The 14544-nt window shown below is 33.4% G+C and overlaps 1 protein-coding gene across 3 annotated transcripts in view; it reads right to left on the bottom strand.

Moving 5' to 3' along the window:
• The window catches only part of NCAM2 (neural cell adhesion molecule 2), a 562051-nt gene that overhangs the window by 233601 nt on the left and 313906 nt on the right, over positions 1 to 14544 (bottom strand). The gene's annotated exons all lie outside the window — the stretch shown is intronic.

The raw sequence follows: 14544 nt of genomic DNA, 5'->3' as shown, positions 1-14544 counted from the left end.
GGTCAACCTGCTGGGCTCCAGCGATCCTTCCGCCTCAGCCTTCCGAGTAGCCAGAATTACAGGCATGCGCTACCACGCCCGGCTGATTTTTTTTGATTTATTGTAGAGATGAGGTCTCGCTGCCCAGGTGGGTCTCGAACCCGCGGGCTCAGGCAATCCACTCACCTCAGCCTCCCAAAGGCGCAGGATTACAGGCTGAGCCACCGAGCCCGGCTAAAAAAATATTTTTTTAAAAAAGAAGTACATACATAAAACTCTATATACATAAGTTTTAAATTGGTGAACCACTTCCTTGAAAACCAGACACCACTAAAATTACTCAAGATGATATATATAACACAAAGAGTCCTATAATGATTAAAGGAACATAATAAGAAATATAAAGCCTCCTGAACAAATTCCTAGAATCACATAGTGTATCTAGTGAATTTTATCAAACATTTAAAAAAGAAATAATAGCATTTTTAAACAATCTCTTACAGAAAATATGAGAATGGAATACATTTCAACTAATTTTATGGAGCCAGAATTATATATATTTTTTTCAATCTGGAGAAGTTAGAAATGAATTGTTGTCTAAAATATAAAATAAGGAATCTACAAAAATATTGCTAGAACCAATTACTGAGTGTAGCACAGTCAAAGGATTTAAGAAAAACACACAAATCAAATTTATATGCATATTAACAATAAACACTTGGAAACCAAAATTTAAAAAAAAAACATGTATAATAGCTCAAAAAATCATACTTAGTTCCAATCAATCAATAAAATTTATGTATGGAATTTGAATAATGATTTAACCAGTCAAGAAAAGAAATTTACATACCAATATCTCATGAAAATAGGCACAAATATTAAAGAAATAATAGAAAGTATAATCCATCAATAAATAAAAAAGATTACTACATCATCACCAAGTGCATTTTTTCTGTGAACATAGACTAGCACAATGCAGCAGATTCAGTTAATATAATCCAACCTAACAATCTAAAGAAAAAAATCATTTAATAGTATAATTTGATGATAAAAAAGCATTTAACAAAGTTGAAGATCCATTCAAAATAAAACCTCCCAGCAAACTATTGAGTGAGACTTCCTTACCCTGCTAAAAGACATCTGCCCAAAAATTTAGACCTAACATTAACATAGGATAAAGAAATGAATACTTTGTCTATAACGCTGAGAACGAACAAAGAAGTCCTCACTCAGCAATTTTATCCAACATCATACTGGAAGTACAACACAGTACAGGCAAATAAAAAGATATCAAAGGCACATAGTCAGAAAAAATGACTTTTTTTCCAATCTAAAGAGGTTAGAAATAGATTTTTGACTAAAATAAAAAATAAGGAATCTACAAAAATATTTCTAGAACTAATTATTGAGTATAGCACAGACAAGGGATTTAAGAAAAACACACAAATCAAATTTATATGCATATTAACAATACACACTTGGAAACCAACATTTAAAAAATAAACCATGTATAATAGCTAAAAGAAATCTTACCTGGGTGCTAATCAATCACATAAAATTTATGTATGGAATTTGAATGCTGAAAACTATAAAAGCTGATAAAATAAGTGAAAGATGTCTTTAATAAATAGAAAGACATAACTTGCTTATATACTTGTTGACATGATAGAAAAAGGTAATATATCAATATTAACATAATGTCTCTACACAATTCTGATTAAAATCCCAGCATGATATTTTTGTGTAGACATATTGATATTAAACTTTAAATTGAACGCAATAAATTATAATTTTCTTTTTTTTAAAGAACTATTGAAGAAATCATGCAACCTAATTTTAAAACACACTGTGAAGTTGTGGCAATGTGACAGTGTACTAGTGGGAATAGACACTATTCCCTCTATTCAAGGAATAGATATTAGACCAAGGCAACAGAAAAGAAAGTGTAGAAATAGACTCACCCAATACAGTCAATTACTTTTGATTACAGAGTGAAAAGGCAATTTAATGCAGAAATGAGTCTTTTAACAATGGCTTTTAAAGAGTTGGCTACACATATGCAAATACGTGAACCTGAACACAGAACTCACTCCTTGTACAAACATGAGACCCAAATGTGTCACAGACCTAAATTAAAACTATAAAGATATAAACCCCTTAGAAGAAAACATAAAATAAAATCTTTGTGACTTAGGGTTAGGCAAAAAGTTCTTAGATATAACCAAAAAAAAAAAGCAGTTCAAAAAAATATGGATAATTTGGACTTCCTCAAAGTTAAAATCTTCAGCTCTCTGAATGACAATTAGAGAGAGAGAGAGAGAGAGAGAGAAGAGAGAAGACCAGCTACAGACTGGGAGGTGAAAAAAAGTCTTGTAAATCCTGTATCTGAGGAAGGACTTACATCATATATATTTAGATCTAAGTTCAACAATAAGAAAACAATCCATTTACAAAAAAAGCAAAAAAATCTTTGAAGAGATACTTTACCAAAGAGGGTTTACAGAAGGAAAATCAGCATTAATAGAATATATTGAACTTGCACAACACAACATTGAAAAACGAACGCTCCAGTCAGAACATGGGCAAAGACATGAAGACATTTGCAAACGGGAAATGAGCACAAGAAAAGATATTCTCTTTCCTTCGCTATTGGAGAAATGCAAATAAAAGCCACAATAAGATTTTACTATATACCTATTACAGCGTGTAAAATCAAACACACAAAAAAACTGAAAACTGACATCAAGTACTGGCGAAAAATGAAGAGTAACTTGCACACACTATTAGTGAGAATTCAAAGTTATCCAGCCACTGTGGAAAATGGTTTCATAGTTTCTTCTAACATTAAATATAAACTCATAACCCTGAAATCCCACCCCTAAGTATTTGCTCCAAATCAATAAAACTTACATTCACACAATAAACTGTACATACATGATTATAGTGTCTCCACAGGTCTACCTCAGCTCTACTGCAATAAAGTGAGTGTCACAATAAAGTTAATGACACCATTTTTTTGGTTTCCAAGTACATATAAAAGTTATGTTTACACTATATTGCTGTCTCTTAATTGTGCACCATCATTACATCTACAAAACAACATACAGACAGTGATTTAAAAATAGTTTATTGCTATACAATGCTAATAATAATTTAAGTCTTCAGTGAATCGTAAACCGTTTGCTGGTGGAGGGTCTTGTCTTTATGAGTGGCTACTGACTGACCAGGGTGGTGGTTGCTGAAGGCTGGGGTAGCTGTGGGAATTTCTTAAAATGAGACATCAATAAAGATTGGTCCATTGATTGACTGTTCCTTTCACAAAATATTTTGCTGTAGCATGCAATACTGTTTAATAGCTGTCTGTTACAATTTAACTACCTACAGTAGAATTTCTTTCAAAATGGAAGTCAATCTTCTCAAACCTTGCCATGGCTTTAACATCGAAGTTTATGTATTATTCTCAACCATTTGTTGCCATTTCAACAATATTCAGAACATCTTCTCCAATAGTAGATTCCACCTCAATCAACCACTTTCTTTGTTTATCCGTAAGAAGAAATTTCTCATCTCTTAAAGTGTCATCATGAGATTGCAGCAATTCAGTCACATCTTCAGGCTCTACATCTAATTCTTGTTCTCTTCTTATTTCTAACACATCTTCAGTTACTTTGTCCACTGAAATCTTGAACCTCTGAAAGTCATCCGTGAGGCTTGGAATAAACTTCTTGCAAACTCCTGTTAATGTTGATATTTTGATCTTCTTCCACAAATCACAAATGTTTCTAATGACATCTACAATGGTGAATTCTTCCTCAATATTTTTCAATTTATTTTGCACAAATTCATCAGAGAAATTACTATTTATGCAGCGATACCCTTATGAAATGTATTTCCTGTAGTCTTAATAAGACTTGAAAGTCTTATTATTTGAACATCAAAATTACTATTTTATCCATGGGCTGCAGAATGGATGTTGTAGATATTGTGTCAGCAGGCATGAAAACATTATCCTTTTCAGACATCTCCATCAGAGCTTTTGGGTGACCAACTGTACTATGAATGAGCATATGAAAGAAATCTTCTTTTTTTCTTTTCTTTTTATTTATTCATTTTTTTTAAGCAGTAAGTCTCCAATGTGGAGTTAAAGTATTCAGTAAACCATGCTGTAAAAACATGTGCTATCACCCAGGCTTCATTTTTCCACCGTATAGTAAAGGCAGAGTAGATTTACCATTACTCTAAAGGACACTAGGCTTTTAAAATAAGCATTGGTTTCAGCTTAAAGTCACCAGTGCATTAGCCTCTAACAAGAGTCAGTCTGTCCTTTGAAGCTAGCTCTAAGTCCTACATTACATCTTCTTCCAATATACAATTCTTTTATCTGGATTGAAAAATCTGTCATATAATGTAACCACTTTCATAAATAATCCTAGTTGGATTTTTAGAAAACTTGTTAACGCTTTCTCCATCAACTCTTGCTTCTTTATCTCACACTTGTATATTATGGAGAGAGCTTCTTTCTTTAAACTGCATGAACTAACCTCTGCTAGCTTCAAACTACTTTTCAGCAACTTCTTCACCTCTCTCAGTCTTCACAGAATTGAAGAAAATTAGGTCCTTGCTCTGTATTAGTCTTTGGCTGAAGGAAGGTTGTGGTTGGTTTGATCTTCTATTCAGACCACTCTAACTTTTTTCATATCAGCAATAAGCTTGTTTTGATTTCTTTTTATTCATGTGTTCATGGGAGTAACATGCTTAATTTTCTTCAAGAACTTCTTTGCATTCACTACTTGGCTAACTGTTTGGTGCAAGAGACCTAGTTTTTGAACCATCTCTCAGATTTCAACTTATCTTCCTCACTAAACATAATCATTTATAGCTTTTGATTTAATGTGAGAGATGTGTGACTCTTCCTTTCATTTCAACACTTAGAGAACATTGCATAGTAATTAATTGTCCTAATTTCACTATTCTTGTGTCTCAGGGAATAGGGAGACCTGAGGAGTGGGAAAAAATTGGGGAAACACCTGGTTGCTGGAACAATCAGTACACATAAAATGGTTATTGCCTTACAGAAGCATGATTGGTGATACCCCAAAATAAATACAATAGTAACATCAAAGATCATAAATCTTTGATTATAGATCAATATAATATTTATAATAAATGTGAGAAAGTTCTAAATATTGTGAGGATTACCAAAATGTGACACAGAGCACATGTTGGTGGAAAATGGAGTCATAAAACTGGCTCAAGGTAAGGTGGATTTCTATGACGTTCTTGAAAAGGTAAAACTATAGTTGAAGGGGAAAAATTGTGATTCCTCATATTGCATAGCAAATAAGGTACTCAGAAAGATTTTCACCTCAGGAGTAGGGCACAATAAGTCTGGGACTATTTCCATCAACCCTAACAAAGTTTAAAGGCATGAACTAAAAGTATTAAACTATTTCAAAGTAGCTTATCTGCATTCCTGGACAAAGACCTAAAATACTAAAGGAAAACAAAACAAAAATATGCAGCACATAAAGAGATACAATTCACAACATCTAGCATCCAGTAAAATTGCTATGAAAATAAGCAAAATATATGAGACATAATTAGGAGATAATACAATAAAACAAAACTGACCCAGAAATAACGCAAATGACGGTTAATACACAAGACCATTATAACAGTTATTATGACTACATTCGCTGTATGCAAAAATCTGGAAGAAAGACGGGTCATATTAGATAGAAGCTTGGCAGCTATTTTAAAAAATCAAATATTCTCAAATGGACCTTGAACAATTATTGTAACACTATAAGAAAAAGATTGTCAGTAGTGGGAAATTGCCAGGGAGGGATTAGTAGTAGTGGGATTCTGCTGAGGGAAGGGGAACACAGCCCATGAACAAGGATACCTGCATAACAAACATTTATATACTTAACCCTGAATTGTACCCCACATCTTTAAAATTAAAAATTTTTTAAAATTAAAAAAAAAAATAGAGTGCCTGAAATAAAGCAGATACCATATAGGATAACAATAAATTATACTTTACAGAATAAAGGTTACTAAACTATGACAAGAAGACTACTCAAAAATTAATACAGAAAAAAACAAGAAATATTGAAAGTAAATGATCAGAAGATCTAAGGCAGCTGGGGAAGCTCAAGTGGCCTAACATATGTGAAATTGGAATCCCTATAGGAGTGTGAAAAAGAGAAAAATATGTTAACATCTAATGAATGAATATTTCAAACTTTGATAAAAATTCTCATGCAAGGTTATCATTAACAACCAGGTACAAGAATGACGAAGAATGTTTCACCAAGGTATACTGTATCTATACTGCTTAAAATAAGTTATAAAGAGGAAATCAAGAATCTTGCAGACCTGGGTGTATGAGGTATTTTATATAGAGAGACAGAAGCAGAATGACAGCAGAATTTTCATGTGAAATAACTTGGGCAAAAGAGGATGCAGAATTTTTAGAGTATTGAAAGAATAAAGCCTATTAACTTAGAGTTCTACATCCAGCAAAAATAAATTTTTTATATGAAAGCAAAATAAAGGTTTTCTCAGACATACAGTAGATGCAGTTAATTATCAACAGCAGATGTGCACAACAAGAAATATTAAAGGAAGTCATTTAGCCATCTGGGAACTGATACCACAAGGAAATCTGGATATACACAAAATAGCAAAGATCACTGGAAAGATAACGATGTAGAGAAATAAAGAATACTGTTCCTAATGAATGTTAAGTAATTAATTTATTATTAATTAATAATGTAGTAATTATTGACTGTTTAAAGATACACACATGCATACGCACGCATAGTATAGGTGTAGTGAGCAGAATAAAGCTCCTTCCTAGAGATGTCAATGTTTTAACACCCGGCCACCTATGAATATGTTAAGTTTCATGACAAAAAAAGATTTTGCAGTTGTATTTGAGGTTATAGACATAAATGGGGGAGATTATCATGATCTATCCAGGTGACGCCAATCATATGATCCCTAACTTTTCAGACATTAAAAGCAGAGAACTCTCCAGCTTTAAGAAGAGAAGACAGAGCAGTTGCAGCTGAAGAGGGATATCAGAAATATTCTATGTATGAGGAGGATTTAGCATATTGTTGCTGGCACTTAATTCAGAGACCCATATACAAGGATCAGATAGGCGTCACTAAAAGATAGGGGCACCCTTCCCAAGTGATTTTCAGCAAGCAAACAGGACCTCAGCTTTACAGTAGAAAGAGGTTAAATTCTGCCAACAACTTAAATTACAATAGAAGGAATTCTGCATTAGAGACTACAAAAGATCATAGTTCTGACACACTGATTGTGATCTTGTAACACTTTGAGCAGATCTCAGCAGAGCCTACATGTATTTCTGACCCAAGAAAATGTAAAATAGTAAATTTATGTTGTTTGAGTCACTAAATTTGTCATAATTTGTTACAGGAGAAATAGAAAACTAGCATGACTTTTATAATTTATGTAAAAATATCTGATGAAGTTAGCACAAAGGCTGGAATTGGGTATTGTTATACTATAGGTGAAGTAATATAATATCACTTAAAAAAAGATGAACACTATTAAATTAATATGCCAATGAGGTAAAGTTAATAAGCAAAATAGGAAATTGATAGATCTGTAAAAAATACTCAAAAGCCAAAAAAGATAGAAATAGAAGAAAAAAGAGCCATAAACAGATAAGACAAATAGTAAGCAGCAAGATGGTAGATTTAATCCCAATTAAATCAATAGGGATTTAATGTATAACATTCCAATTCAAGGGCAAAGATTGTCAGAAAGAATAAAAATAGACCCAACTATATACCTCCTACAAAAACCTGATGCAATTATAAATAAATACTTATGTTAAAGTTAAAAAGAAATAGAAAGACATACCATGTAAACTGATGAAAAGAATGCTGGGTTAGCTATACCGATATCGCTGAACATAGGTTTCAGAGAAAAATAATATTATCTGGAATAAATAAAATCATTTCCTAACAAGAAACAAGTCAACTCATCAAGAGGACATAATAATTCTAAATGTTTATTCATGTAATAACAGAGTTTAAAAATACATCAATTAGAAGGATATAGAATTACAGGGGAAAACAGACCAATTCATAATTTTATTAGATATTAAACAACTCTTTTTCAATAACCAGTAGAGAAAGGAGATACAATGTTAGGAAGCATACAAAAGACCTGATCAACCTTATCAATGGGCTTTAACCTAACTGATTATTGATGATTTACCAAAATTCCAACCAACATCAGCATAATATACATTGTTTTTAGTGCATGAGGGATATACTTGAAATGATCTAAATCACAGAAAGTGTGTTATCTGACTTCATTAGAATCAAATTAGAAATTCATGACAGAATCCATTCATGATAAAATCTCGCAGTAATCTAGGAAATGGCCACTTTCTCAACTTGATCAAAATATAATCTCTGATTTTATTCTTCTTTATGGCTGCATAATATTTCATTGTGTATATGTTCTACAATTTCTTCATCCAGTCCACTTTTGAGGGCATCTGTGTTAGTTCCATGTTTTTGCCATTGCAATAGTGCTGCAATGAACATATGTGTGAAGGTGTCTTTTTGGTAGAGCAGTTTATGCTAATCTATGTATATTCACAGAAGTGGGATTACTAGATCATATGGAAACTCAGTTTTTATTTCTTTGAGAAATTGCCATGCTGCTTTTCCACAATGGTTGAGCAAGCTTACATCTGCAGCAACATGAATAACAATAATACTAAATGAACTATCACAGAAACAAAGAACTGAATACCATATATTCTCACTCATAGGGCCCTGATCACTGGTCACATGAGCACAGGGTGGGATCAGCAGACCCTGGACACTGGTAAAGGAGACAGGGAGGCAGGATGGATGGGGGGCAAGCGGCAACACACTGGGTACCAAGTCCACTCTCAGGGAGAGAGAGGGGACTCTAGAAGTCCAAACTTCATCTGCGTGCAATGTACTCATGTAGTAAATCCTCCCATGTACCCCAAAACTCTAAAGTAAAATAAAAATTTAAAAACTATAAAAACATAAGCCCAAACCTCATCATCACACAACATACCCAAGCTTTTGCATGTACCCCTGAATTAAAAACAACAAAAACATTACAAATAAAATAAAATCTTTCACTATTTCTTGCTCAGCTAAAGAAAAAAGAGAAAAGAAAAACATTTCTGAAAAGCCTACAACTAACAACATATTTGATACTGAAAGAATGAATGTTTCTCCCCCTCCACTGAACGTTTAGGAACAAGGCAAGGATGGTCACTGCATAACTTCTATTCAACAATTTTGCAGAGGCTTTAGCAAGTAGAATAAGACTAGGAAGGAAAAGACATATCGATTGGGCAGGAATAAGTAAAACTGTTTTTATTCACAGTGACATGATTATCTATGCACAAAATTCTATGGAAGTATAGCCTAATTATAAGTTTCTAAAACTAATAAGTGGATTAAACTTGTTTCAGACGCTGTCTGTCTTTCTGTCTTTATATATTGTGTCACAAACAATGAGGAATTAAAGTTAAAATATAAAGTGGTTTACAATAGCATCAAAATATATAGATTATTTAGAGGTAATTCTGACAAAAGATGATTCAGTACTGTATACAAAACTTTTCAGAACATGCAGAGAGAAATTGAAGACCTAAATAAATAAAAGGATCGATAGTGTTAAGAAGAAAATTCTCTCCAAAGTGATTTCTGTTTACAACACAATTCTAATACAAATTACAGCAGTGTGTATATATGTGTGTGTGACTGTGTATTTGTGTGTGAAAACCGATAGCTTGATTTTAAACTTAATATGGAAATGAAGAGAACCTAGCATATTTTATTCTATTTTGAAACTATTTTGAAAAAGTAAAGCAACATCAGAGGGCTTGCAATTTGTTATTCCAACTTATTATAACACTATAGAAATCAAAAGTTTTGTGTTATTGCATAGAGAAAAAGATAAATGGAACAGAATATATTCTCTAAAACATATATATTACATATTTATTTTAAACTAAGAAAAAGCAATTCAGTTGCTAACGTATGTTCTTGTTAGCCAATGAGGATGAAAAATTAGATATCTGATTTAAAAAAACAAAGCAAAACAAAAAGTATGACCAACTCTTCGCAATAGATGAATAAATTAACCAAAAAATTATCATAGACCTAAATTTAAAACCCAAAACTACAAAACTTCTAGAAGGAAGCATTGGGGAAAATCTTATTATACTTGGGACAGTAAATTATTTGATGGAAGGTTAAGGCAGAAAGATTACTTGAACCTAGCAGGTCAAGTCTGCTGTAGTCTTCCACTGCACTCCAGCCTGGGTGACAGAGAGAGACTATGACTCCAAATAATAATAATAATAATAATAATAATAATAACAATCTTAGATTTGAAACAATAAGCAAAATTTATTAATAAAAAAGAAAAGTTAGACCTCATCAAGATATCTTTTGCTCACTTAAAGTCAGTGGACAAAAACAAAAAAAAAAGTAAAAAATGTGTATATATATATATATATATATTTATATATATATACACATACACACACACATACACATATATATGTATATATGTGTGTATGTATATATATATATATGTTTTATATATATATATATATACAGGCAAGCCACAAATTGGATAGATTTCCAGATCACATATTTGATAAAACAATTATAATCAAAATATACAGAGAATTCTGAAAACAGACGGGAGCAGTGGCTCATGCCTATAATCCCAGTACTTTGGGAGATTGAGGCGAGAGGATTGCCTGAGACCACAGATTCAAGACCAGTCTGGGCAACTCGGCAAGAACTCATCACTACAATAAATCAAAAGAAGTACCTGGGAATGGTGGCACATGCCCGTAGTTCCAACTAGTTGGAAGGCTGAGGTTGGAAGGATCACCTGAGCCCAGCAGGTCAAGTCTGCGGTGGCAGTGAACATGCCACTGCATTCCAGCCTGGGCGACAGAGTGAGACTCCAACTCCAAAAAAAAAAAAAAAAGAGAGAGAATTCTGAAAACAATAATAAGAAAATAGCCCAGTTAAAAATAAGTTAAGTATTTAATAAGATACTTTACCAAAAACGATAAATGATGAGAGGGAACCAAGCAGATGGAAAGATGTTCAACAGCCTGGGGCCACTCAGGAAATGCAAATTAAATCCACGGAGTGAAACCACTAAACATATATTAGAATGCGTAAACATAAAGTTCTGACCACATGAAATTTTGTTGATGATGTGGAGCATCTAGAACATCCATACACTGCATCTGGGAATGTGAAAAATACAACCACTTTGGAAAACACTTTGAACATATTCTAAAAAGAGTTAAGCATATACCTACTGAGTAATCCAGCCATATCTTTCAAAGGTATTTATCCAAGAGAAATAACAGTGTATGTTTATACAAAGACTTACATATGAGTGAATATAGCACTCTTATTTGTAGGACAAAAAATGAAATATCTCAAAGCCACTTGGGTGAATGAATAAGAAAACTGTAAAATATTCTTAAAACTGAATATTGCCAGAGTAGTTGGGGAGAGGGACACAACATCAACAGAGGTACCTGATCTCAAACCAGGCAAAGTGGGGACCAAAGGGAGGCCCAAACTTTACCTATACGATGACTACTTGTATACCTAATCCAGAATTGTACCTCACATCTTTAAAATTAAAAAAAAAAAAAAAACAGAATATTAACAAGTAATAAAAAGCAATGACATTTTATGGCATAGGACACAAATGTTAAAATAATTTTGCTAGCCGGGCTCGGTGGCTCAGCCTGTAATCCCGCGCCTTTGGGAGGCTGAGGTGAGTGGATTGCCTGAGCCCGTGGGTTTGAGACCCGCCTGGGCAGCGAGACCTCATCTCTACAATAAATCAAAAAATCAGCCGGGTGTGGTAGCGCATGCCTGTAATTCCGGCTGATTGGAAGGCTGAGGCGGAAGGATCGCCGGATCCCAGCAGGTCGAGGCTGCGGTGGCCGGGAGCAGTCACTGCACTCCAGTCTGGGCGACAGAGTGAGACTCCAACTCAAAAAAAATAAAAATAAAAAAAAATAATAATAATTTTGCTGAGTGGAAAAAAGTATAAGAATTCACTCAAAAGAGAGTTTATAATGCATGGTTATATTTATATAATTTCTAGAAACTTTTGTGAATTATAGATATATTCACTATATTTACTATCATGATTGTAGTGATTATTTTGCATATATATAAACATATGTGTCAGGTATAGAAATATTTGTGCATTGATATGTTTATTAATGCTTACATTTTAAATGTAAGCAGTTTATAGTATATCACAAACTGTTAAAATATATGCAAAATAATTGGAATTGGATTGTTAGTAAAAGGGGTAAATGTCCTCAGAGTAATAGTAAAATAATTTGGCTCATTTAACCTAAAGATAGGAAAAAAAAAACTGAGTAGTAATAATTATCAAATAAAAATCTTTGTGATTGAGGTAATCACATTTTTTAACAAAATAATTAAAAACTGAATAAATCATTTCAGAAGCTCTAGACTGCCTCTATATACAAATCTCTAAAGTATACCTTAAGGCTATAAAATACCATTTTTTTCTTGAAGGATTAATGGTGTAATCTATGAGATAATATCACACATAAATGAAGTTTCAAGTCAATGTGAATGGAACACTCTGAAAGAGACTATCAAACTGGAGTTAGTTTATAGCTCAGCTGGAAAAGTTCTATTAATATCTCCAAAGCTACTTGGATGGCTGAGTATTTGACTTTTGGCCAAGGTAAGGACATTGGAATTTATGATGGACCAGAAACTTTCCAAGCAACCCCCAAAGTCATTTTCTGCACTGATGGTTTGCACTTGACCTAACAATTTCTGAAGTCTGGCTCTATTACTTAAGGGCCTCCAACTGAAAGGTTCTTTGAGATACTTCATTCAGATCTTGGTGGTTCAGGCTGAATATACAGTGTCATCTTGTGAGAAAATTAGGCCCTTGACAATCTTGCTCAGGGAAATGTCTCTGAAAGGCCTGACACTTGACTGCATTCTTTTTCTCTGGCTGCACCATATCCTTTCCTTTAAAATACAATCTTTACATGAGTATACAGTCAGTCCTCCTCTGTGTCCATGTGTTCGACATCCAAAGATTCAAGCAACTATGACTAAAAAATATTTGAAAAATAATAATTAATAATATTAATATTATTAGTTATTAATTAAATGGTAATACTGCGATAAGATAATACAAGTTTAAAAATATAGTATAACTATTTACTTAGCTTTTTACATTATATTAAGAATTACATAATTGATCTAGAGATGATTTAAAGTGTGTGGGAGGATGTGTGTAGGCTGTATGCAAATATTATACTTTTTAAATTAATTCACTTGAGCATCTATGGATTTTAGTATCCTATGGGGGGTCCTGGGGCCAATTTCCTATAGATACTGAGGAATGACTATACTCTGTGGAACCTGAGGAATCCTTTCAAAAACCTGAGGTTGGGAAAAGATTACAGATGTGGGTCTAGTACTCTGAGTTCTCATGGGGGAAAATCTTGCAATAAAGCAGATGAAGTTTAGAGAACTGCTCGTTAAAAATGATGCTTGAACTAATAGCAAATGGAAATCCAACTGGCCAAAAAGAGAGGGAAGGAGAGAGATGTAGTGGGATGGGGAAGAGAAAGAGAGAGAAAAAGAGAGAGAATTTTAGACAGATACAGCATAGTCTTTCATCCTAGAAGAATTAAGTATACCTGAATAAAAGGAAAAAACAAACTGTTCTTAAGAAGATGATCTAGCACAGGGAACTAGTTTTACTTTCAATTGAGGGCTTACTTAATTTGTATCTAACATTAATTGAATTCTGTTTCTTAACTATTTTCATCACGATAAACACACATTTTCTGGATTCCTACACTTTTATTAAAAGTCATAGGATATGACACAAACAAAAAATGAAGGCAAGAGGTACTGGTCATGAGTTGACTTTCACCATGAATAAAGTCTTGAAACTGCTTCCTAAGATATCCTTTAGTGAAGCACATTTTGGAGAACAGAACCCACGAATGACTCTTCAAAGTAATTCAGACATTAATTGTCCTGAGTGCCATTAATTTCCACAATATCGGATGGTATCTTGAGGGCACCTTTTACTTTACTGACTGATTTTAAGACATGGCAAAAATGCGCATTATTGCAGTACCTATAGATTTCTTGAAGTTATTGTTTTTTCACAAATGATAAGATTCACTTTTGTCCTTACCAACCAAACGTTAGAGGAAAAAAATACAAGGGGCAATCCCTACTTGACCACCAGAAGACTGCCACTTTGGAGATAGGCAATTCAGAGTGGAGATGTGTTTTAAGCAGTGGAGAGATTCTGCCTTTTCTTTTAATCTGGGATTAAAAGTAGTATGTCGAAAAATGAGCCGGGCTCGGTGGCTCAGCCTGTAATCCCAGTACTTTGGGAGGCTGAGGTGAGTGGATTGCCTGAGCCCGCGGGTTCGAGACCCACCTGGAA

The sequence above is a fragment of the Carlito syrichta genome, unplaced genomic scaffold, assembly GCF_000164805.1.
Source record: "Carlito syrichta isolate Samal-C Ts95f unplaced genomic scaffold, Tarsius_syrichta-2.0.1 Scaffold316281, whole genome shotgun sequence".
Taxonomy (NCBI): Eukaryota; Metazoa; Chordata; class Mammalia; order Primates; family Tarsiidae; genus Carlito; species Carlito syrichta.
The sequence above is the reverse complement of the archived record's forward strand: the minus strand, read 5'-3'. Positions and strand labels throughout refer to the sequence as shown.